This window comes from Canis lupus, chromosome 9 (genome assembly GCF_048164855.1).
Source record: "Canis lupus baileyi chromosome 9, mCanLup2.hap1, whole genome shotgun sequence".
Classification (NCBI taxonomy): domain Eukaryota; kingdom Metazoa; phylum Chordata; class Mammalia; order Carnivora; family Canidae; genus Canis; species Canis lupus.
In genome coordinates this window covers 69,197,853-69,220,976 of record NC_132846.1, presented here as the reverse complement: position 1 = coordinate 69,220,976, position 23,124 = coordinate 69,197,853, and positions in this window count along the sequence as shown.

Genomic DNA, 23,124 nt, shown 5'->3' with positions numbered 1-23,124 from the left:
TCCAAACTTTGTTGGGCAGAAAGATGCTTCCTGGAGCCTTGGAAGGAACTGAGAAACACGGAGTCCTGGGGTCGCTGCCAAACCCAAAGTTCGCTCCTCAGGCGAATGCTGTGGGGGGAGAGGCGGGGGGTGGGGAGAGAAACATATGGAAAACCAGCGTCTTCCACATTGCCGGGAGAGGCAGCCGCTCCTCCACAGCCTGCTGTCCCGTTTCCTTTCTGCTCCCTCCGGTGCCTTCCAGGGACAGTGACTAGAGTCTCTACGGCCTGGCTTTGAGTGGCCTCTGACAGTGGGCCCCAGGGTCACCTGAGCCCCTGCCTTCAGGGAGTCACAACGTGTAAGGAGAGCCGTAGGAACAGGAGGGGACAGGGACCATTTAGCCAGAAGGCAAAATCACTGATGCCTGGGGAGATCCAGGAGGGCTTCCAGGAGGAAGCAGCCGCTGAAGCAAGCTGGAATTAGGCCAGCGTAGAAGAGGCGACGCAGGCGTGTTTCTACCTATGCAGCTCTTTGAGATGTTGAAATACAAACACAAAGAAGTGGAGGCTCAGAAGCGTTAGGTGAGTTTTGCCCAGGATCACACAGGAAGCAACAGGTCGGAGAGGTCAGGATGTAAGCCCAGGTGCCAGCCTGAGGCGAGGGTCTGTGTCTGGGTGCATGGAGCTGCATCTCTTCTGATTCCTGAAGAGACTTCCCAGTAACTAGGCCACGGAACCAGGCAGGTCCTGGGAAAGATGAGGGACTTGCTCATATTGGAACTTGAACTGAGCAGAGGGTCTTGGGACAGAGAGGAAGGGACATGCTCTGTCTCAGGGGCGGGCCAGCGAGGGGAGGCGGGGTGGGCGAAGGAGCTGGCTGGGACTCCAGACACAGCGTACAGCGGGACCTGGAAACCTGCAGACTCTTCCTTCCTGAGGCCGTCAGAGTTCCCAGGGGCAGGAGGGGTGTGTGTGTGTGTGTGTGTGTGTGTGTGTGTGCACCATGTCTGAGTGTGTGTGCACCATGTCTGAGTGTGTGCATGCATCTGTGTGTGCGCTCGTGTCTGAGTGTGTGCATGCATGTCTGAGTATGCATGAGCGCATGTCTGAGTGTATGTGTGTGTGTGTGTGTGTGTGTGTACATGTGGATACGAGTGCCCTCACTAGGGGATCCCTGGGTGGCTCAGTGGTTTAGCGCCTGCCTTTGGCCCAGGGCGCGATCCTGGAGTCCCGGGATCGAGTCCCACATCGGGCTCCCAGCATGGGGCCTGCTTCTCCCTCTGCCTGTGTCTCTGCCCCTTTCTCTCTCTCTCTGTGTCTGTCATAAATAAATAAAAAAATATTTAAAAAAAAGAAGAGTGCCCTCAATAAGCAGTGGTCAATGAACAGATGCACAAAAGGTCAAGGTCAGGCAGACCAGTCTCAGTGGCACCTGGGGTGTGTCTGGGCACAGACTGGGAGTGTGTAGATGCTCCCCAGGCCTTGGTGGGGGGCTTGTGCCCTGTAACATGCTGATCACCTGCGAGTGGGTGAGGACATCCTGTAGGCAGCAGGTCACCTGCGGTTTGGTGGCAGTGCCCCGTGGCTGTAGCATCTGCAAGGGCTGAGGAGAGCCGAGCATCCTCAGTTGCTGACCCTCAGGTCCTCCGGCCTGTCTCCCAGGAAGGGGCCAGGAGCAGGACAGGAACACCTCAGGAGGTGGCCAGGGTCTCAGCATTGCCATGGCAGAGGGCCCAGGGCAGCAGAGAAGCCTCCTCACCCTGGGCGGGCAGGGGGCTCGCATCTTGTGTTTGGAACGTGACCTCGCATTGAGCCCTGACGGGTGGAACAGGGCAGGTGAGGTGCCACCTGGCGTGTCTGGTCAGGACAAGCATGTCCTTCCCCCCCAGACGTCCTCCTAGGGACGCCAGTGGAGTGACCTGCCAGGGTCTGGATGCCTGAGGACAGTCCAGGGAGGAAGTGGAAGCAGAGGCCACACGGCTGGGCGGAGGTGAGAACCAGCTCAGCTCAGGGCGTTTTCTCACCTCTCCACAAGGGCCCGGCCTGGCCGCGCATCTGTGTGGTCAGTCGGCCAGCCCAGGCTCTGACTCCGGAAGGCGACCTTCTGTGGCCCCCCAGCACCCCCGGCCCTGGGGGAGGGGTGCCCCTGGCTGGGGCTCAGGTGACAGCTCTGCAGACCACACCCTGCAGCTGTCCGGAGCCTCTGACCTTGGCCTCCCTGGGCCCCTGAGAAGCCTCCCGGCCTCCCTGGGACTGACCGTCTTCTGCTCCTCTGCCTCCCAGGCTGTCCTAACCAGCCCACCTGGTGGTGGGGGGTCCTCCTGGAGCTCTCCCAGGTGGGCCTCCCGCCCACCTCGGTGTCCTCGCACCACCCACCTGCTCTGCAGCCAGTCCTCACCCCTCCCACCAGCAGGGCAGCTCAGACCAGGTGCGGGGACAAGGGTTTACCAGCTGGAGTGGCGCCCCCTCGTGGCAAGAGCAACAAACACATCTACAGGGCCCTGGGCCCCACCCACGCTGAAATCCCCCATTCCTCGATGAGCTTTTTTTTTTAATTTAAAAATATTTATTCATTAAAAAATAACAACCTTTTTCATGTTAATATAAATAACATGTTATGAAATGACTACTATTCTCCAAGACGAAAACTTAATGAGGAAGAGGGACATTGTTTTATACTTTTGCAAAACACATTAATTCATGGCTTAGTAGACTACTACTCAATTTTCATATCTACTTCTGTGTTTATTCCTTTTTTTTTTGTATTTTTTTAATTGGAGTTCCATTTGCCAGTATACAGCATAACAACACCCAGTGCTCATCCCGTCAAGTGCCCCCGTCAGCTTTGAGAGCTTTTGAGTGGGGGTGGGGTGGGGGCCGGGGGCAGATTGATTCCAATTTTGTCCACTTGCTCAGAATTCATTCATTCCATGTCATGCTGCAGCAAATCCTTGTGTTTGGAGTTTCCATAAAATGCAAGCCACCTGTATGCAGTCTTTTTTATTTTTTATTTTTTATTTTTTTTCCTGTATGCGGTCTTGATCTCATTATTTGAAAATCACATTTTCCTCCTCAAAATTATTGACTGGAAAAGTAAAATAACTGTATTGGTTATGCCAGCAAACACTTCTTACCGATGCCCCGGATGCTCAGTCTAAGACGAGGACGGGGAGGCTGAGACAGGCGGGGCACAGTGGGGTCAGGCCCCCAGTCAGTGCAGACCTGACTGCTGCAGCGTGTGGGGAAGGGCTGGGCGGTGCTAGGTATACAGTAGGTGTGCATTAGATGTTTAAGAACTGGAGGCAGGTGCACAGCTACTTCACACCCCAAGTCTTCTGACCTTCAAGCTCAAACTACTCCCCGCTGCGGGGCGCCCTGCGGACCAGGGGCTGTACCCCAGTAACAGGGTGGTGACATCTGTGGGCTCATGCACCAGCTGCAGGTAACAGAGCAGGTGGCCGTAAGGTGGCCACTCCCGCCCAGGACAGTGATGCCGCAGTGCGTCCACAGGCGGGGACGGGACCCAGAGCGGAAGGAGGCTCTGGGGGCAGGCGGAGGTGCCCATCATTGTTCTCCAGCTTCGCTGGTCGGGATAATTCGGGTTTGGGATTTCAAACCTGAGGGTGGAGGGCGGATTTGCCCGTCAGTCTCAGCTGGGCACAACCCAAACACAAAATGGCTTTTCCTTTTCTCTACTCTCTGGCCCCATCTGGACAATGTCGCATCTCCCCTGCCCTCTTTTAACCCCTGACCCCTTGGTCCCCTGGGCTGCGGGCGCGTCCAGACGCTGGCTCCCCTGGGTGTGGTGAGTGCGTGGCAGCTCTGGCTCTGTTCAACGTTGCCCACCGCAGCCAGGCTCCCATGGCCTGCTAGCAGCCCCTCCTCCCGGGGGCTGTGTCGGGTGAGTGCAGACCTGTCACCTTGCTCTGTGTGCTCCTGGTCTTAGGGAGACACACGCACCCCTGTCATGCCAGACGGTACTCCCTCTGCTTTCTCCCCCCACCACTGTCTGCCTCCTGTTCTCTCTCCCTCCCCAGGGAGGAGGGTTGGGATGGACCAGCCAACTTACCCCCCAAGAAGACGACTGACGAGGTCACCCCTGTTGTGGCCCAGGGTGACGGGCAAGGACAACCGGGCAGCCAGCGGCCTCTCAGCCTCCCCAAGGGTGGGCTTGGTTCTCCTGCAGCTAAGGTCCTGCAGGCAGCAGAAGTGCATGCAGGGAGAGGAAGTTACACCGAGGCATGGTACAGAGGTGTGAACCAGGTTAAGGAACAAACAGGAATGCTGATGGACCCACAGCGACAGGGGGCTGCAAGTCCCAGCTCGGGGGTGGGGTGGGGTGGGTGTCACCGGACAAAGCTGCAGTCAGGTGAGGACAAAGCTAAGAAAGCCAAGAATACCCTGGCCTCAACCGTACCCACCATCTCATCCCCAGCAGCAGCTTCCTGTTGGCTAGACCCAGCAGGAAGTCAGAGGGCAGAGCCACCCAGGAAGTGCGGGCTGCCATCCCCCGGGCCTCTGAGCAGGACAGAGGGAGGCCCAGAATGACCCATGGGCTGGGCAAGTGGTGGGACATGGGCAGAGTCTGTCACCTGACCTCTGGTGGCTGGGGCATCGGGAAAAGGCTCATTCTGCATCCAGGAGATTCCCCGCATTTCAGAGAGACCGTGGGCGGGGGGAGCTCTGAGGTGGGTGGGATGACCCGGCAGGTTCAGCCCTCAGCTGGGAGCCGCTGGGAAGCCAGGCCTTGGCCTTGGCCTTGGCGCAGTTGCAGTGGTGATGGTTTCCAGAGCACCACACGGGGCAGGGGTGGGGGGCACAGGTCAACCTGAGCCCCCTGCTCAGTGCATTTTCATGGGCTCCAGATAGTAAGGCACATCTCACAGGCCTGGCGCAAGGATTACAATGAGTAAACACAATATCTGCCATTTATTGTGTGCCTCGCGTGCTACGGGCTGTACGGATGCTGCTAAGCTAGTTATTCACAAAAATGCACAAAGCGCTGGCCACGCAGTAGGCATCCGTTCCCCTTGCCAGCAGGGGCCCTGCAGTCCAGCCACACTTCATGCCACAAAGGATGACCGCTGACAGTCTGCACCATCCAGAGGAGTGACCTCACACCTCACCGTGACCACCACCCACACAGGGACTTCCCCGACCTATGAGAGACTGTGTTCCACATCCAGGTCCCCTCGCCCGGCAGCTGCAGGTTCTGAGGGCCCAGGAGGGAAAGGGAGCAGCCCGGGGCCCTCTGGCCTGTGGGCAGGGCCCAGTGGACCCCTCCATCCTGGGCTTCCCTGCCTGCTGTGGCGCAGCACCCACCGGGTGAGCAGCACAGGTGTGTTTCTGAGGCCAGTAGTGGACTCTGGATGATCATTTACAGATTGGAGGGGGAGATAAGGCTGTCATCGATGCCTGCTTATGCGGCCTTTATGGGTCATAAAGAGATGGCACTGCCGGGGGCCACCTCGCTCCTGTGCCAGCAACCCCCCCCCCGCCCCCGTCTCTTTCTGCCTCTTTTATTACCCACTCCTATCTTTCTCCCTCCCCAAGCCCCACCCTGGTGCAGATCCCAAGACCATAACCTTCCTCAAATTGCTGCTGGCTTTTCCTGACCTTCTGCCCCAGGCACAGAAGGTAACTTTATTAGCAGGGCTGGTGAGGGCTTGGCTGGGGCCCCAGCCTTGGATGGTGAGAGCGGGGGGAGATCGGCCAGCGCAGCAGACACCCAGAGCTGCCCAGCTTGCAGAAGGAAAGGGACTAAGGAATCCACACTAATAACGTCCTATCTCTTCGTGTCTTTTCCAGCTTCTGCAGCCCCTGCCCTTTGGCGGTGGGGATGGGGTTAAAGTCAGCCCGGTTCTCCTTGTCCGTCCCTCCCCTGCACTGTGACAATGGCTCTGATCAAAAGTGAGGTGGCTGGCTGGGGCAGGCGTTTCTTTTTTCTTTTTCTTTTTTTTTAAAGATTTTATTTATTTATTCATGAGAGACACACACAGAGAGAGGCAGAGACACAGAGAAGAGGGACACAGAGGGAGAAGCAGGCTCCATGCAGGGAGCCCGACGTGGGACTCGATCCCGGGACTCCAGGATTACGCCCTGGGCCAAAGGCGGCGCTAAACCACTGAGCCATCTGGGCTGCCCTAGGGCAGGCATTGCTGTGTCACCAGGGCCCATTAGGGAGTCAGTCCCAGGTGTCCTTCATCTTTGCACCTTAAAATGGACTCAGATTCTGGCTCTGTGTCTAAACCTTCTCCTGATGGTGACAACAGTGGAAGCCCTCCTCAGTTTGATAGGAAGTAAGGGGACGAGGAAACAAATGACCCCAGCTTCAGCTAGAACCCCTGTTCACTTGCATGGGGTCTGAACCTCCATTTCCTCATCCTCCAGTCGGAGCCCTGCCCCTTACCTCACAGCCATGGTGAGAGGGCTCAGGGCATGTTTGCTGGAAGGGCCCACCACATGCAGTGAGGCGGAAAGAGGACAGTTTTGTGACTGCAAAGCGACTTGGGTTCAGCTCTCGGCATCGCCGCTGGGCAAGTCTGCTCTCTGCACCACACTTGCCAGTTTGCAAAATGGAGACAGTGAGGCCCGCTTTTTGGCTGTTGTGAAAACTGGAGCAAAGTGTGTCCTTGGTGATGGCAAATGCTTAGCCATGGTGGCAGCTGGTACTGAGGCTGAGAGGCGATGTCGGTGGTCCCATTTCACAGGGAGGAAACCGAGGCTCCAGGAGGATGGTCAGATGAATGGTAGAGCTGGATCAGCTGGGCGTGTCTGATACCCACCCATCCCACTGCTCACCTGCCCCCTCTCCCCTAGACTGCCCCCAGCAGAAGTGTTGCTCCTGGAGTGGGCCCAGCCAGCCATTGCACCTCAGCCACAGGCCGGGGGTGAGCATGGCTAGTGTGGCATCTGCCCTCATTTCCTGAACCTGCAGTGACAAGCTAATAGCCATTCCCCAAGGTCCTGTGATCCACCAGCAGCAAGGGACTGATGTTGATGGCATCCCAGGCTGGGTCTCCGCATCTGAGTCCCAGTGTTCCGACCAACTCTGTGGCTTGGGGGTATTGGGCGGGCATGGCTGGGGGGGTGCACAGTTTTCTCCAGCCCTGGTTCTCTTGAGTCATTCTGTTCTGGTGCCCAACCCATGTTTGTTTTGTCTTTCTGGGTTTCAGCCCTTTGGCCAGTGGGAGGTTAAAGATTACTGAGGCAGCTGACAATAAAAGTGCCCGGTGTGCTGGCCTTTGACCATCCATTAGAAGGCAGTGGGATCACATTCTTCACAACCGCCAAAACGGTGAAAGTGGCGAGGGTGTGGGCGAGGGGCACACCCTCCTTGTATTAATATTAAGAGGACAGTGGCTGCTGCCTGGGCAATCAGGCCAAGTTTCTCTTTCATCTGAAGCCAGGGCCACAATGTGGCATTGTTCTCTGTCTCAAAGGCCACTGTGTGGCCCCAGAGTGGACCCCGATGGACTCCACCTGGCAGAGTAAACACTCACCCAGAGGTGGCCGGTGGCATTGAGGAGAGATTTTTCTCCTGGAAGAGATACTTCCTTCCAAGTGAGTCTGAAAATGAGAGACCTCGAGGTGTTGTTAGAGCCCCTGCCTGGGCCTCAGTTTCCTCATCCGGACCTTGGTGGTCAGCTTACACTCCACAGCCCAGGCAAGGTTCTTAATCTTTTCTGTGCTGTGGAAGCTGAGGGGCCCCTTCCTAGAACCATGTTTTCTTTTTGTTTGTTTTTTTGTTTTTTGTTTTTTTTGGGGGGTGTTTTCTTAATGCATAAGGTAAAACCAGAAGGTTACAAAGGAAATTGATTACATTGAAACATAATTAGTGAGACATTTACAATCAAGTTTGAGATACAGAAATACACGCGCTTCATTCTGAATGTATTAAATCATAAGAGCTCACCAACTACTTGATCTATCAACTGCTATAAGGTCAAAGTAAGGATGAATGAAAATTACATTGCGTGATATCTATAAGAGCAGAGTCACAGGCACCGTTTATACCTCTCGGGCTCCATCCCCCTGCCCCTCTTTTTTTTGGCCTAGATCTTTGAAGAAATAGTCTTTTTTTAAAAAAATATTTTATTTATTTATTCATGAGAGACCCAGAGAAGGAGGCAGAGACACAGGCAGAGGGAGAAGCAGGCTCCCTGTGGGGAGCCCGATGTGGGACTTGATCCCAGGACCCTGGGATCACACCCTGAGCCAAAGGCAGATGTTCAACCACTGAGCCACCCAGGTACCCCTAGGTTAGAGATCTTAACTCAGCTTTCACCAATGTGTGCACGTGCTGGTCTCCGGAGCATGTTTCTGGTATAGTCTCTTCTGGCATTTTATCACACATGTGAGTTAGTGATGCTACCATCAGAGTCAAGATGCAAAATTCTCCCTCATGACAGAGGACCCCCCTCATGCTGCCCCTTCTTACTCCCACCCACCCCTCTTTTCTCACTGCCCCCTCCACCCCACTAATCCATTCTTCATTGTGTATAAATAATAATAGTTAACCTGTGCCAGGCACTGACCAAGCACTTTCCCTTGCTCCAAAGTGGTCAGAGCCGAGGCTCTCAGGGGTTGGGTAATTGCCTGCGGTTGCTCAGCAGTAAAAGCAGAATGAGTGTCGTGTGTGCCCAGGTCTTCTCCCTTCATCCTCTCCTATGAACCTCAAAGTCTCCAAAAGAAACACCCCAGACACAACTTGGGAAACCCAGGCTCAGTTTCCAGCTCCACCTCCTGGGAGCTGTGTGATTGAGGACATCTGAACGTCTCTGAGCCTCAGTGCTTTCAGCTGGAAAGTCTCAGGGCTCCGGCAGCAGGAGGGGAAGGCATGATAGGCTCATCTTGATGAGGATGGATGCTGGAAGCACTTGGGGAGGACAGGCCTCTCACTTTGGTGGAGCTGCAGGCATCTCCTCTTGGTGAGCTACTGCCTCCCTGGTGGAGAGAGAGAGAGAGGTGGTGATGGTGATGGTGATGATGATGGGGCTGGTGTGTATGTGTGTGGTGGTGGGGTTCAGAGCCAGAGTGGCCTAGGGAAGCTCACTGACTACAGACACACACACACACACACACACACACACACGAGAGTGAGAGAGACAATGCTTGGTGGCCAGAGCACCTGGCCTGAGGTCCTGGTTATAGGTAGATGGAAGAAAGTGGAGGTGGGATCTGGAAAAATTCTGTGCTACCAAAGGCAGATGCTCAACCACTGAGCCACCCATGGCCCCTATATGGCCCCAATTTATTTATTTATTTATTTTTAAATATTTTATTTATTTATTCATGGACACAGAGAGAGAGGCAGAGACACAGGCAGAGGGAGAAGCAGGCTCCATGCAGGAAGCCCAATGTGAGACTCGATCCTGGGACTCTGGGATCACACTATGAGTCAAAGGCAGGCGCTCAACTGCTGAGCCACCCAGGTGTCCCTATGGCCTCAGTTTAAAGAGGCCAGGCCAGTAGACTTCATCCATCCATCCATCCATCAAACGTTTGTTGAGTGCTCACAATGTTTGAGGTGTTGGACAGAAACTGGCAAGTGAAGCAGACATAGCTGTTGTCTCGGTTTGCCTCACCAACCTGCCAGGGCTCCCCACTGCCTAAAAGTAGAGTGGAAATTGCTCAGCCTCACATTTCCAGCATCAGCTATCCAGCACCCACCTTCCTTTTTAACCTTATCCTCACTCCCCACATGGGATGCCCTATGGTTCCCTGCAGTCACCTGCCTTTGCAGTCCTCTGTGCTTTGGTTTGTGCTGTTCACTCTGCTTGGCATGTTTTCCTCCAGTCCTTGCTAACCCTGTCTGAAGCCCCCTCAAGGCCTGGCTCCTATGCCCCCTTGTCTTTGAAGCCCGTGTCCCCACAACTCTTTGCTCATAGGGAATAGAGTGTTGTGGCACTCAGATGCTGAGGACAATGCAAAGCGTCTCTGTGGCATGGAATGACTGCTACAGGGTTCTCAGCGTGGGGTTCACTTGAAGCCCTGGACTGTGGGCCTTCATGTGCATTCCCATTGCTTTCTGAGATGTCTGACCCTGTTTTCTCATAGTGAAAATGCTGCTTTATAGCTTATTTACAAAATTGTTAGCTTGTTTGGTCCTCCAACTAACCTGGAGGACCAAACAAGGGACTGCAGCCCAGTTTGGAGACAGAAAAGCTGAGGCCCGTGAATGTCTATTTCTGGCAACACTGTGGACCAAAAGGACAATTCTCTTACTGGAATCAACTAAAAATCTTGGATTGAAAGAATCCTAAATGCATATGTGAGTTGGCAAGAAAATAAGGTATACTCAGCCAGGAAATAAGTGAAGACAGAGTCTCAGGAAGGTGAGCCGAGGGCTGAACCTAGCTTGGATGTGAGGATATTTGTTGAGCCCAGTACAATTGAGCGCTGATTTTACATATTCCGAGATGAGGAAGTAAAAGTGTAAGAGCGAACTAGAAATCAATGTCCCCTCCTAACACCACAAGGAACACTACCTGTCTTGGATCTGGGGACTGTGTAGAAGTGAAAACAAAGCTTTAGGATTTGTAGCCTGGATTAACACAACCTGGGAACCCAGAAAACTTCAACCCAAAACTTTATCTTAAATTGGCCCCATGCTGGTAGTCATCCCAGGTACTTGACAGAGAGAACACAAATTCTCTCAAAAGGAAACCACTTTTGTCCTAGGCTTTAAACACTTTCTATAAAGTTCCATAGAAAATGAACAACTCTGATTTAAAAATCACTAGACATATAAGGTAACAGGAGAGCGAGGGAAAGAGAGAGAACAGAGTCAGACAATTGGACTTTGAAAAACTTCACATGTTAGGATTATATAACGAATGAAAAAATACATTTAAGAAATAAGAGGAGGTTTAAAATGATTAAGTCTAAAGTAGATTAGAAAATGAACTCCTAAAAATGAAAAATATACATAATAATTGGAGTTACAAACTCGATATTTAATACCAGTTTAGATACAGGTTAAGAGAGAATTAGTCAATTTGAAGATGGAAATAAGAAAATTATTGATAATCAGCTCAGATAAAGAGACAAAGATGGAAATGTGAATAAGAGGTTGAGACTTAAAAGATAGAGTGAAGAAGGAAGTGTAGCCTAATTACATCTCCAAAAGCAAAGGAGAGGGGATCCCTGGGTGGCGCAGCGGTTTAGTGCCTGCCTTTGGCCCAGGGCGCGATCCTGGAGACCCGGGATTGAATCCCACATCGGGCTCCCGGTGCATGGAGCCTGCTTCTCCCTCTGCCTGTGTCTCTGCCTCTCTATTTATTTATCATAAATAAATAAATAAATAAATAAATAAATAAATAAATAAATAAATAAATAAATTTTAAAAAAAGAAAATAGTTTAAAAAAAAAACAAAAGCAAAGGAGAGGAGAGAGAAGAGAAGAGGAATAATAGGAGGTTGAGGGGCAAATAATATGAAGAGATACATGGCTGAGAACTTTCCAGAACTAAGGAAAGAACAATCCTCAGAAGCCAAATAACTTCTAAGCAAGTTAGAGGCACCTGGGTGACTCAGTGGTTGAGCGTCTGCCTTTGGCTTAGGGCATGATCCCAGGGTCCTAGGTTCAAGTCCTGCATTGGGCTCCCCACAGGGAGCCTACTTCTCCCTCTGCCTGTGTCTCTGCCTCTCTCTGTGTGTATCTTATGAATAAATAAATACAATCTTTTAAAAAAATTCTAAGCAAGTTAAATTAAAAGAAAAAATGTAATAAAACTGTAGCAAAAACAAAAGACTGCAAGCAGGAGAGTAAAATAGGTTTAACATAAAGGAAGGACAGGGTGACTTAACAGAAACAAAGCCAGGGTGTATGATACCTTAAATGTACTGGAAAAAAATTTGCCAATTCTATAACCAGCAAAAGTATCTCTTAACAATGGGAATTAAATACAGGTATTTTCAGATAAACAAACCCCAGAAAATCTGCTACCAATACACCTTCACTACAGGAATTCTAAAAGATATACTATAAGCAGATAGGAGATGATCTCAGATGAAAGGTGTGAAGTGAGGGAAGGAATGAAGAAGAAAGTGCTAAAATGTGGGTATAGATGGCTTTATATGGAGTACATAAAACAAAGTATGGGAGCACCTGACATGTGCATATGGAATAGGTGTTCATCAGTGGTTTTGATGATGAGGAGGAGGAGGGAGATGATGATGATGATGATGATGATGAACACAACTTGCAGGATGGGTACATAGAACGAGTGCAGGTTAACATCAGAAAAACTTACGCTTGATCATAAAACTTTAATTTATGGGCTGAATAAGTTTGAGAAAATTGAACTGCCTGTGTTTTTGTAATATATTAGGGGTAAAAAATAGTGTTCACAGGATTCTTATGAGAAATAAATTAGATAATGTGATAAATAATCAAATAATTAAAACATTAAATTACAGGGCTTGGTGCATATTTGGAACTTTGATCTCAATTTGAATGTCAGTTTCTCAAAGTCTAGAAATGGAAAAGAGGTTGAGGAAGATGGACCAATAATTTATGAATGCTAATAATGAAGGCTACCATGCACTGAGTATCTATATATACTAGGCATTATGCCATGACCTTGTATACTTTTTCTTACTGAATACTTGTAGTATCCCTGTGAAGTAGGCAGTAGTATTCACATGTATTTACCTTCTGAAGCAGATGATTATTTTTTAACACTTTCCCTCCTCAAATAATAAAATTATTTTCAGTAACAATTACATAATAATCAGTAATACTCATTATTTTCTTGATTATTTTTTAGTTCTAAGACAATTAACAATTAAAAAGAAATACCAGGGGATCCCTGGGTGGCTCAGTGGTTTAGTGCCTGCCTTTGGCCCAGGGCGTGATCCTGGAGTCCCGGGATTGAGTCCCACGTCGGGATTCCTGCATGGAGCCTGCTTCCCCCTCTGCCTGTGTCTCTGCCTCTCTCTCTCTCTCTCTCTCTCTCTCTCAGGAATGAATAAATAAAATCTTAAAAAAAAGAAATGCCAATGTTAAAGCAATTAACAATTAAAAAGAAATACCAATATTAAACATATTTAAATTCAATAAAAGATTTGTGAACTAAAAATTTCATTTATCAAACAAAAGTGCTACTTCTCTCAGTGTGCAAGCTTGAACAATTCCCCCAACCATTATGAACTCACTTTCCAAATGAATACATGTAACTGAGAGCATGTGTGTGGTGTGCAAATCATTTAACTAGAAGTACTTTGCATTAATTTCTTTGTAGGATGCAATATTCAAGAAAGTAATAAAAATGTGCTAATTTGAAACTTGTCTACATATTATTAAAACTCAAATGTAATAGCAGCAACTTTTTAGAACATAGTCCAACGGAAATTTTTTTTTTCCAGAGGAAGTATTTTATTACTGGCATTATTTAGAATGGCCAATGCATGGTGTTAATAAAAAGCAGATCAACTTTTAGTTGGTTTTATTATTGTTTAAAATTATATGTAGATAATTGCCTGTACACAAGGTAGACTATGCTCATGAATTTATACTTGATATGCCATGATATGCCTTTGTTAGATATTTTTTTTTGAAAATTTTCCTATTGATTGGGACTCTTTTGAATTTCAAATTTATTATATGTTTGTGCTTCATTCAAAACTATCAATTCAGTATCTATTTTTTCAGTTATCCATCCTTCTATAATGAACGTGTGTGTATACATACACACACATAAGTGTATAATAAATAGATCATCCTAAAATTTAATATCATGCTATATGATTTATTTTGGTTATTTTCCTTTAAGATGTGTTATAGACAGTTTCAAATTATATATATAGCGACAGTTACCTCACTAAAAAATGGTTATGTGACATTTCATAGTGTAAATGCACCAACATTTTTGTCCTTTAAGTTTTTTATTTAAATTCAATTTAATTAACATACACTATATTATTAGTTTCAGAGGTAGAATTCAGTGATTCATCAATTGCATACAACACCCAGGGCTCATTACTTCAAGTGACCTCCTTAATGTCCATCACCCAGTTACCCCATCCCCCCACCTGCCTCCCCTCCAGTAACCCTGTTTTTTCCTGATCATTAAGAGTCTCATATGGGTTGTTTCTCTGTTTTTGTCTTCTTTTATTTTTCCTTCCCTTCCCTATGTTCATAGGTTTTATTTATTAAATTCCACACGAGTGAAATCATATGATACTTGTCTTTGTCTGACTGACTTAATTTGCTTAGCATAATATCCTGTAGTCTATCCACATGATCGCAAATGGCAAGATCTAAGTCTTTTGATGGCTGAGTAAATATTCCATTGTGTGTGTGTGTGTGCGTGTGTGTGTGTGTATCACCTCTTCTTTATCCATTCATCTATCAATGGACATCTGGGCTCTTTCCATATTTTGGCAATTGTGGACATTGTTGCCATAAATATTGGTGTGCATATGCCCCTTTGAACTACTGTTTGTATTCTTTGGTAAAATATCTAGCAGTGCAATTGCTGGGTCATAGGGTAGCTCTATATTTAATTTCTTGAGGAACCTCCATACTGTTTTCAGAGTGGCTCCACCAGTTTGCATTCCCACCAACAGTGTAAGAGGGTTCCCCCTTCTTCACGTCCTCACGAACATCTTTTGTTTCCTGAGTTGTTGATTTTAGCCATTCTGATTGGTGTGAGGTGAAATCTCATTGTGGCTTTGATCTGTATCTCCCTGAGGCTGAGTGATGTTGAGTATTTTCTTATGTGTCTGTTGGCCATTTGTATACCCTGTTTGGAGAAATGTCTGTTCATGTCTACTGCCATTTCTGGACCAGCTATTTTGTTTTTTGGGTGTTGAGTTTGATAAGTTCTTTACAGATACTGGATACTAGTCTTTTATCTGATAAGACATTTGCAAATATATTTTCCCATTCCATTGATTACCTTTTATTTTTGTTGACTGTTTCCTTTGCTGTGCAAAAGCTTTTTATCTTGATGAAGTCCCAATAGTTCATTTTTACTTTTGCTTCTCTTGCCTTTGGAGACACATCTAGAAAGAAGTTGCTTCTCCAAGGTCAGAGATGTTGTTGCCTGTGTTCTCCTCTAGGATTTTGATGGATTCCTATCTCACATGTAGGTCTTTCAACCATTTTGAGTTTATTCTTGTGAATGGTTTAAGAAAGTGGTCCAGTTCCATTCTTCTGCATGTGGCTGTCCAGTTTTCCCAACACCTTTGCTGAAGAGATTATCTTTTTTTTTTCCCATTAGATATTCTTTCCTGCTTTATCAAAGATTAACTGATCACAGAGTTGAGGGTCCATTTCTGGGTTCTCTATTCTGTTTCATTGATCCATGTGACTGTTTTTGTGCCAGGACCATACTGTCTTGATAAATACAGCTTTGTAATAGAGCTTGAAGTCTGGAATTGTGATGCCTCCAGCTTTGGTTTTCTTTTTCAACATCCTTCAGGCTGTTCAGGGTCTTTTCTTGTTTTACACAATTTTAGGATTGTTTGTTTCAGCTCTGTGAAAAATGTTGATGGTATTTTGATAGAGATTGCATCGAATGTTAGACTGCTTTGGGTAGCATAGACATTTTAACAATATTTGTTTATTAATGTGGTGTATCACACTGACTGATTTGTAGATATTGAACCACCCTTGCAGCCCAGGAATAAATCCCACTTGGTCATGGTGAATAATCCTTATAATGCATTGTTGGATCCCATTAGCTAGTATTTTGGTGTGAATTTTTTCATCCATGCTCATCAGGGATATTGGTCTGTAATTCTCCTTTTCAGTGGGGTCTTTTGCTGGTTTTGGGATCAAGGCAATGCTGGCCTCATAAAATGAGTTTGGAAGTTTTCTTTCCATTTCTATTTTTTGAAATAGTTTTAGAAGAATAGGTATTAATTCTTCTTTAAGTGTTTGGTAGAATTCCACTGGAAGGCCATCCAACCCTGGACTCTTGTTTGTTGGGAGAGTTTTGATTACTGATGCAATTTCTTTGCTGGTTATGAGTCTATTCAGGTTTTCTATTTCTTCCTGTTTCAGTTTTGGTAGTTTATATGTTTCTAGGAATGAGTGATTTTTCCTCCAGATTGCCTAACTTGTTGGTATATAATTCTTTGTAATATTATAATTGTTCATATTTCTTTGGTGTTGGTTGTGATCTTTCCTCCCTCATTCATGATTTTATTTATTTGGGTGCTTTCTCTTTTCTTTTTGATAAGTCTGGCTAGACTTGTTAATTATTCTTATGAATTGTTTCAAAGAATCAGCTCCTAGCTTCATTGATCTGTTCTACTGTTCTTTTGATTTCTATATCACTGATTTCTGCTCTTATCTTTACTATTTCTCTTCCCCTGCTGGAGGCTTTATTTGCTGTTCTTTTTCCAGCTCCTTTAGGTATAAGGTTAGGTTCTGTATTTGAGACTTTTCTTGTTTCTTGAGAAAGGCCTGTATTGCTATATACTTCCCTCCTAGGACTGCCTTTACAATGCACCATAATTTTTAAAGTAACCTTTCACCATTTACTGTCAAACTGTCTATGTCTTTCATCTAATGTACATCCATTACAGAAAGCAGTTAGCTAGGTTATGCATTTTTTATCTAGTCTGACAGTCTTTGCCTTTTGGTTTAGTGTGTGATACATTCATATTTAATGTAATTACCAACTTGGTAGCGTTTAGGTCTATCATTTTCATATTTGTTTTCTACAGGTCTCTCCTATTTGTTCTTTTCTCTTTTTCTGTCTTCATCGTGTTAATAAAATTTTCTGATGTTTTACTTAAATTCATTTGATGGCCTTATAGCACTGTATTAGCATTATTTTTAAATGGTTGTCCTAGAGATTACAATAGGCATGTTTAATTTTCTACTTACAGTTTATATTGAAATACTTCCGGTAAATGTAGGACTCTTGAAACAATGTTTTTTTTCTAAAGCTATTGTCACATACATCACATCTGTATTCATTATGAACCCAACAATACAGTGTTGTTAGTTTTGCTTTAAACAATCCTATGCCTTTTAAAGAGATTAAGGCAAGGAAAAAAAATATACATCTTAGAATATATCCACACATTTGCCATTTCTGGTGTACTTTATTCTTTGCTATAGACCTAAATTAACATCTATTGTCATTTCCCTCCAATTTCATTTATTATTGCTTGTAATGTGGAACTAATTACATATTTTTTTTGCCTCTATTCTGCTCTCATTTTTGAAGAACAGTTTTTTGGTCGACAGTTTAATTTTCCTTTGAGCACTTTGGATATGTAATTTGAATACATTTTAGTTTTCATTGTTTCTGATAAGATGTCAGTACTTAATTGTATTCTTTTTCCTCTCTATGTAATGTGCCACTTTTCTTGACTGCTTTCAAGAATTTCTCTGTATCTTGGATTTTAGCCTTTTGAGTATGGGGTGCTTAGGTGTCATTTTCTTTGTATTAATCCTGCTTAGGGTTTGTTTAGCTTCTTCGTCTGTAACTTAACATTTTTCACCAGATATGGGAACTTTTAGACCTTTGATTCTTCAAATGTTTTTTCAGACCACTTCATTCTTTGTTCTTGTTTTGAACTCCAATTATACATATGTTGGACTTCTTGATATTTTTCCATAGTTCTCTGACGTTCATTTTCCTTCAATCTTTTTTCTCTGCTTTGGATTGGATAGCATCTATTCATTTATTTTCAAGTTCACTGATGTTTTTCCTTCTGCCATCTCCAATATGCTGTTAAGCATCTTTAGTAAATCTTGGCTTTTTATTTCAGTTATATACTTTTCAATCATAGAATATTTGACTTTTTAATAGCTTCATCTTCTTCATTAAAGTTTCCTATTTGTTCACTCATTAAGTTTACATTTTTAAAATACCACCTTTCTGGGGCCCCTGGATGGTTCAGCCAGTTAAGTGTCTGACTTTTGATCTAAGCTCAGTTCTTGATATTAGGGTCATGAGTTCAAACCCCACATTGGGCTATATGCTGGGCCTGGAGCCTACTTAAAAATAAATAATAACAAAATACTACATTTCCTTTTATATATCTTAAATAACTATAATAGTTAGTTGCTTTTAAGTCTTTGCTTGCTAACCCAATGTCCATGCCCATTTGGAGTTTCTGTTGGCTGTCTTTTTACCACTGCATATGCATCATATTTTCCTGTTTATTTGCATGTCTAGTACTTTTTTGTTGAAAACTAGACTTTATAGACAATACATTGTAGTGATTCTGAATTCTGCTATGATTTTTAAGGATTGTTACTTTTTTGTTCTAGAAGGCAGTTAATTTGGCAGGACTCAGTCTTTGAACACCATACCTTTCATCCTCAATTTTTCAAATTCTAGCTGTACTTTTAGCTTGGCTTTCTGGGTGCACCCCTGCACTACCATAGTTTAGTGGTGGACCAAGGATCTGAAGAGAGTTTATACCCATATTTTGGCATTCACTTTTTCTTTGACTTCCTTGTTCATTTGGTTTCTCTCTTAAATTTTTAGCTGTCTGCCAATCTTGAGCTGTGACCTCTAAAGCCAGTAGGAGTCACTTTCTGCTTCCTGAGCTCTCAATGCTGAGGAATGCCCTTAGTAAAAAAATGCAAGAAACTTACAAATCTCTTCCAGTGTAGTTCTATCTTTTAAAGCAGACTCTTCTATGATTTCTGCCTGCTTTTTTGCTGGGCTCCCTCTACACATATAAAATTAGCAATCAGTCAGGGACTTGGGCCGAATTTACACTGGTGTTTTTGAGTCTTGTTCCTTCTATTGCTCTCTTGCTTTCAGGATCCCCTTCCCCATCAATTCCCATCAATAAATTTCCAGCTACTCTGCTAGCTCTGAGCTATATCCCCCATGTCCTCAAGCCTGCAAGTGTAAGGTTTTCTGCCATAGGATTTGTGAGGATTGGAAACCACCTTTAGTCACCTCAGAGAAAAAAATCCATATATTTGCAATTCTTTCACATTGCAATGGTCACCTTTTGTGACAGAAGTCTCTGGTTTCTGCCTTCTTTTGATTGCTTTACAATACCTTCAAATGGGGGTGGCTAGGTGGCTGAGTCTGTTGAGTATCTGACTCTTGATTTTGGCTTGGGTCATGATCTTAGGGTCCTGAGACTGAGTTCTGTGTTGGGCTCCAAGTCTGGGTGTGGAGCCTGCTTGGGATTCTCTCTCTCCCTCTCCCTCTGCCTCTCCTGTAGTTTGTGCTCAATCTCTCTAAAATAAATAAAAATCTTTAAAAAAAGCAATACTTTCATACATTGAAATGTTTTTTCTTTGCTAAGTTTTGCCTGGACCTTACAATTGTTACTTTTCCAAGTAGATGCCCAACCAATTCACTTTGCCATTAAGATAAGCCAAAAATCTAAGTGGTATTCATTTCCAAAATGTTATTTTCTGATTGTTTGCTGTTATTTTAGAGAAATAAGAATTATATCTATACTGAGCTAGTACCTAGCAATCTTCCTAATTTCCCTTATTAATTTTAGTGTTTCACCTATGGATTATTTGGAATTTTTACACAGGCTTGTGTTGTCTGAGAAAATGAGAGCTTTATTTCACCTTTTCCAATTCTTTGCTGCACCATCAAGGACCTTCAGAACCATGTTGATATAAATAGCAGTCGTGCTATCCTTGCCTTCTTTTCAATATTAAGGGGAAAAGATGATATATATCATCTTTTGATGATATAAAGATGATAATAACTGTAGATTTTAAACTATATATTCTTTACCAGAGTTTGGAAGTTTATTTTTATCCTGTGTTTGCTAAGTTTTTTTTAAGGAAAGACTGTTGAATTTTAGTAAATGATAATTTTTTAATGCATTTTCGAGAATGTTATAGGTCAAATGGGTTGATTTTCAAATATTAAACCATCCTTGCATTTCTGAAATAAATAATACATGGTCATGATATATTATCTTTTTTATAAACCATTTGATTCAACTTGCTTAGATTTTATTTACGATTTCAGCATTTATCTTCATGAGAGGGACTGGCCTGTAATTTTCCATTCTTATGTCTTTTGACAACAAGATTATGCTGGTTTCATAAAATTAGTTGGAAAATATTCCTCTTTTTTTATTCTCTGGAAAATTTTTTTGTTAATAGTGACACTATTTCTCACTTAAGTATCTGAAAGAATTCACCAGAGATTCTGTATGTGCAGGACATTCCTTTTTGGGAAGATTTTACATTACAAAATAATTCTAAAATATTTACATACTAGTCACATTTAAAATTGCTTCTTGGAGGATCTCTGGGTGGATCAGTAGTTTAGCGCCTGCCTTTGGCCCAGGCTGTGATCCTGGAGTCCCGGGATTGAGTCCCACATCAGGCTCTCTGCATGGAGCCTGCTTTTCCAACTGCCTGTGTCTCTACCTCTCTCTCTCTCTCGCTCTGTGTCTCTAATTAATAAATAAAATCTTTAAAAAATAAAATTGCTTCTTGTATCAGTTTTGAACAGTTACATTTTTCTACAGCTTTGGATATTTCATCTCAATATTCAAATGCTTTGCAAATATTGATAATGAGTCCACAGAATCTGTAGTGATTTCATTTCTAAATTGGTAATCCATTCTTTGTTGCTTGCCTGATTTTTCTGAATGTTTATCAATTTTAATAATATTTTTCAAAGGAATAATTTTTGTCTTTGCTGATTTCCTCCATTACATTTTTTCCTTTTTCATTCATTTCTACTTTCTTCTTTATTAATTCCTATTTTTGTCTTTCAGTCTTTTTTTGTTGTATCTGCTGTAAGGCCATATATTTCCCTCTGACCACAGCCTTAGGGCTATGACATGTTGATATGTGCTGTGTTTTTTTTTTTTTTTAAGATTTTATTCATTAATTCATGAGACACACACACACACAGAGTGAGAGAGAGAGGCAGAGACATAGGCAGAGGGAGAAGCACGCTCCATGTAGGGAGTCTGAGGTGGGACTCGATCCTGGGACCCTGGGATCACGTCCTGAGCCGAAGACAAATGCTCAACTGCAGAGCCACCCAGGTGTCCCATGTGCTGTGTTTTTATAATCATTTCATTCAGAATATTTTCTGAGTTCTTTTTTTTTTGTTGACCAAGTGATTATTAAAAGTGTTTTAACATTTTTTTTTTTTTTTGGTTTTTCTTTTGTTACTGATTTCTGGTTTAATCCCCCTATGGCTCCAGAACAAACTTTGAACAATTTCAATCTTTTCACATTTGTTGGGAATTGCTTTATGGTCTTCACTATGGTTCTTATGTCTTAAAAAATGTTGTTAAACTTTATCTTGATTTTCTACTTGTTCTTAAAAGGCACATTGGTCTCCTGAAAGCTATTTAATCCTAACTGGAAGCAGAATTCCATTACCTCATAATTTAATTAATCACATTTTTATTGGTAAACATTTAGTTCATTTCCAGTCTTCCGTGCTATTAAAAATCCTGCAATGGACATTTTTGTGGCTTTTTGTGCACTTCTGTGACTCTATCAGAGGATCAGAAACATATAGCACAGTGGTTGAGGGCATGGGCTCTGAGCCAGATTCCTGGGTTCAAATCCTGGCCTTTTATCTTGCTAAAAATACACATTCCTGGGCTCTCCCTCAGGCTGATTGAATCAGTAGTATCCCAGGAGATTCTCATGCTTTTTCAAGTTGGAGAACTACTGCTCTAAAATAAGGGGCTGAAATGATGCAGATATATTGACTAGAACTGCCAAAGCACAATAGCTGATTATGGATGTTCTGGAAGGGAGGCAAAAGAGAGGAGGGGGAGAATGAGACAGAGGAGGGGATAGCTATCCCTGGTATTTTCTTGGTAGCCTTAACTTAGAATTCCTTGCCTCTTTCCAAGTTGTTCCTAAACCTGTGTTATAAACCAGGAATTCTGGAATCTTCCTTTGTCCTCCAGTCATGGAGGACATGCCTATGGGGAAGAGCAGAGTATTTTCAGAGATAATAGGGACTTTTAAGCCATAGTCCTGGGTCTTGGTGGGTTCTGGTGGCTGCCAGAAGAATTGATTTTCATTTCACCTTGGGGGCTAGGGAGAGCCATGTCTCAGGCATTTCTCACATCTCAGGCATTTCTCTTGGGGCCATGCCAACATCAGCCTCATTCCTGTTGGAGGTGGGAATAAGCTCATCAAAACCAGGTTAATTCACAACACAAGTTCCAATGACAGCCTGTGGGGGATCCCCTATCAGGATCTTCCCATTAATATTTGGTTTCAAATATTAATTCTGTGATCCTCACCTGAGACATGTCTTTCGCTAGAGAGGACCTCATTTTTCAGGCCCAGCTTACCATTCATTTTTTTTTCCCATTCGTGTACTCAATAAACAGACATGAATCACAACCCTGCAAATCACAGATTTAACAAATATTTATTATTAAAGTTCTGTGGCAATTACTGTGCAAGTTGCTGGGCATACAGTAGGAAACAGAAGAGATCCAGCTCTCTGTCTTCATGGAGCTTATATTCTGGTAGGTGAAGATAGATGGTAAACACAATGAGTGAAATATGCTGTACTGATTTGTCAAGAACTGCTACAGAAGAAAATAAACCACAGGAAGAAGGCAGGAAGTGACAGGAATGGTTTGCAATTTACTGCATTCATTGACTAATTACTTGCCATTGTTTTAGATTTACAGAAAAGTTGTGAGAATAGTACAAATATTTTTTAGACACTCTTCATCCAGACTACCCACATGCTAATATTTTACTACATTAACTTCCTCTCCCTCTCTCCTATTTCTTTCTCTCTCCTCCCCTCTTCCTCTTTCTCATGAACTATTTAAGAATAAAATGTAGATATTATGCTACTTTACCTCTAAATATTTTGGGGTTAGTACTTCCTAAAAACAAAGATTTCTCTTAACTGACTTCAGTCCAATGATCAAAATCAGGGAACCAGCATTGGTACAAAACTATTATCTAAAATTGTCATCCTTATGTGGATTTCACCGATCATCCCAAAGATGTCCTTTGTGCTAGAACACTCAAGGTCATCCACTGTACCCATCTGTCATTGCTTCTTCAGTCTCCTATTTCATGAGGCTGACACTTTGGAAGAGCACAGGCCAGTTATTTTGTAGGATGGGTTTGTTGATGACTTCTCACATTCAGATTTCAGGTTAGGCACTTTTTGTGGGAAGATCACAGAAGGGATATGTCCTCAGTGTGTCATATAAGGAGGCATATA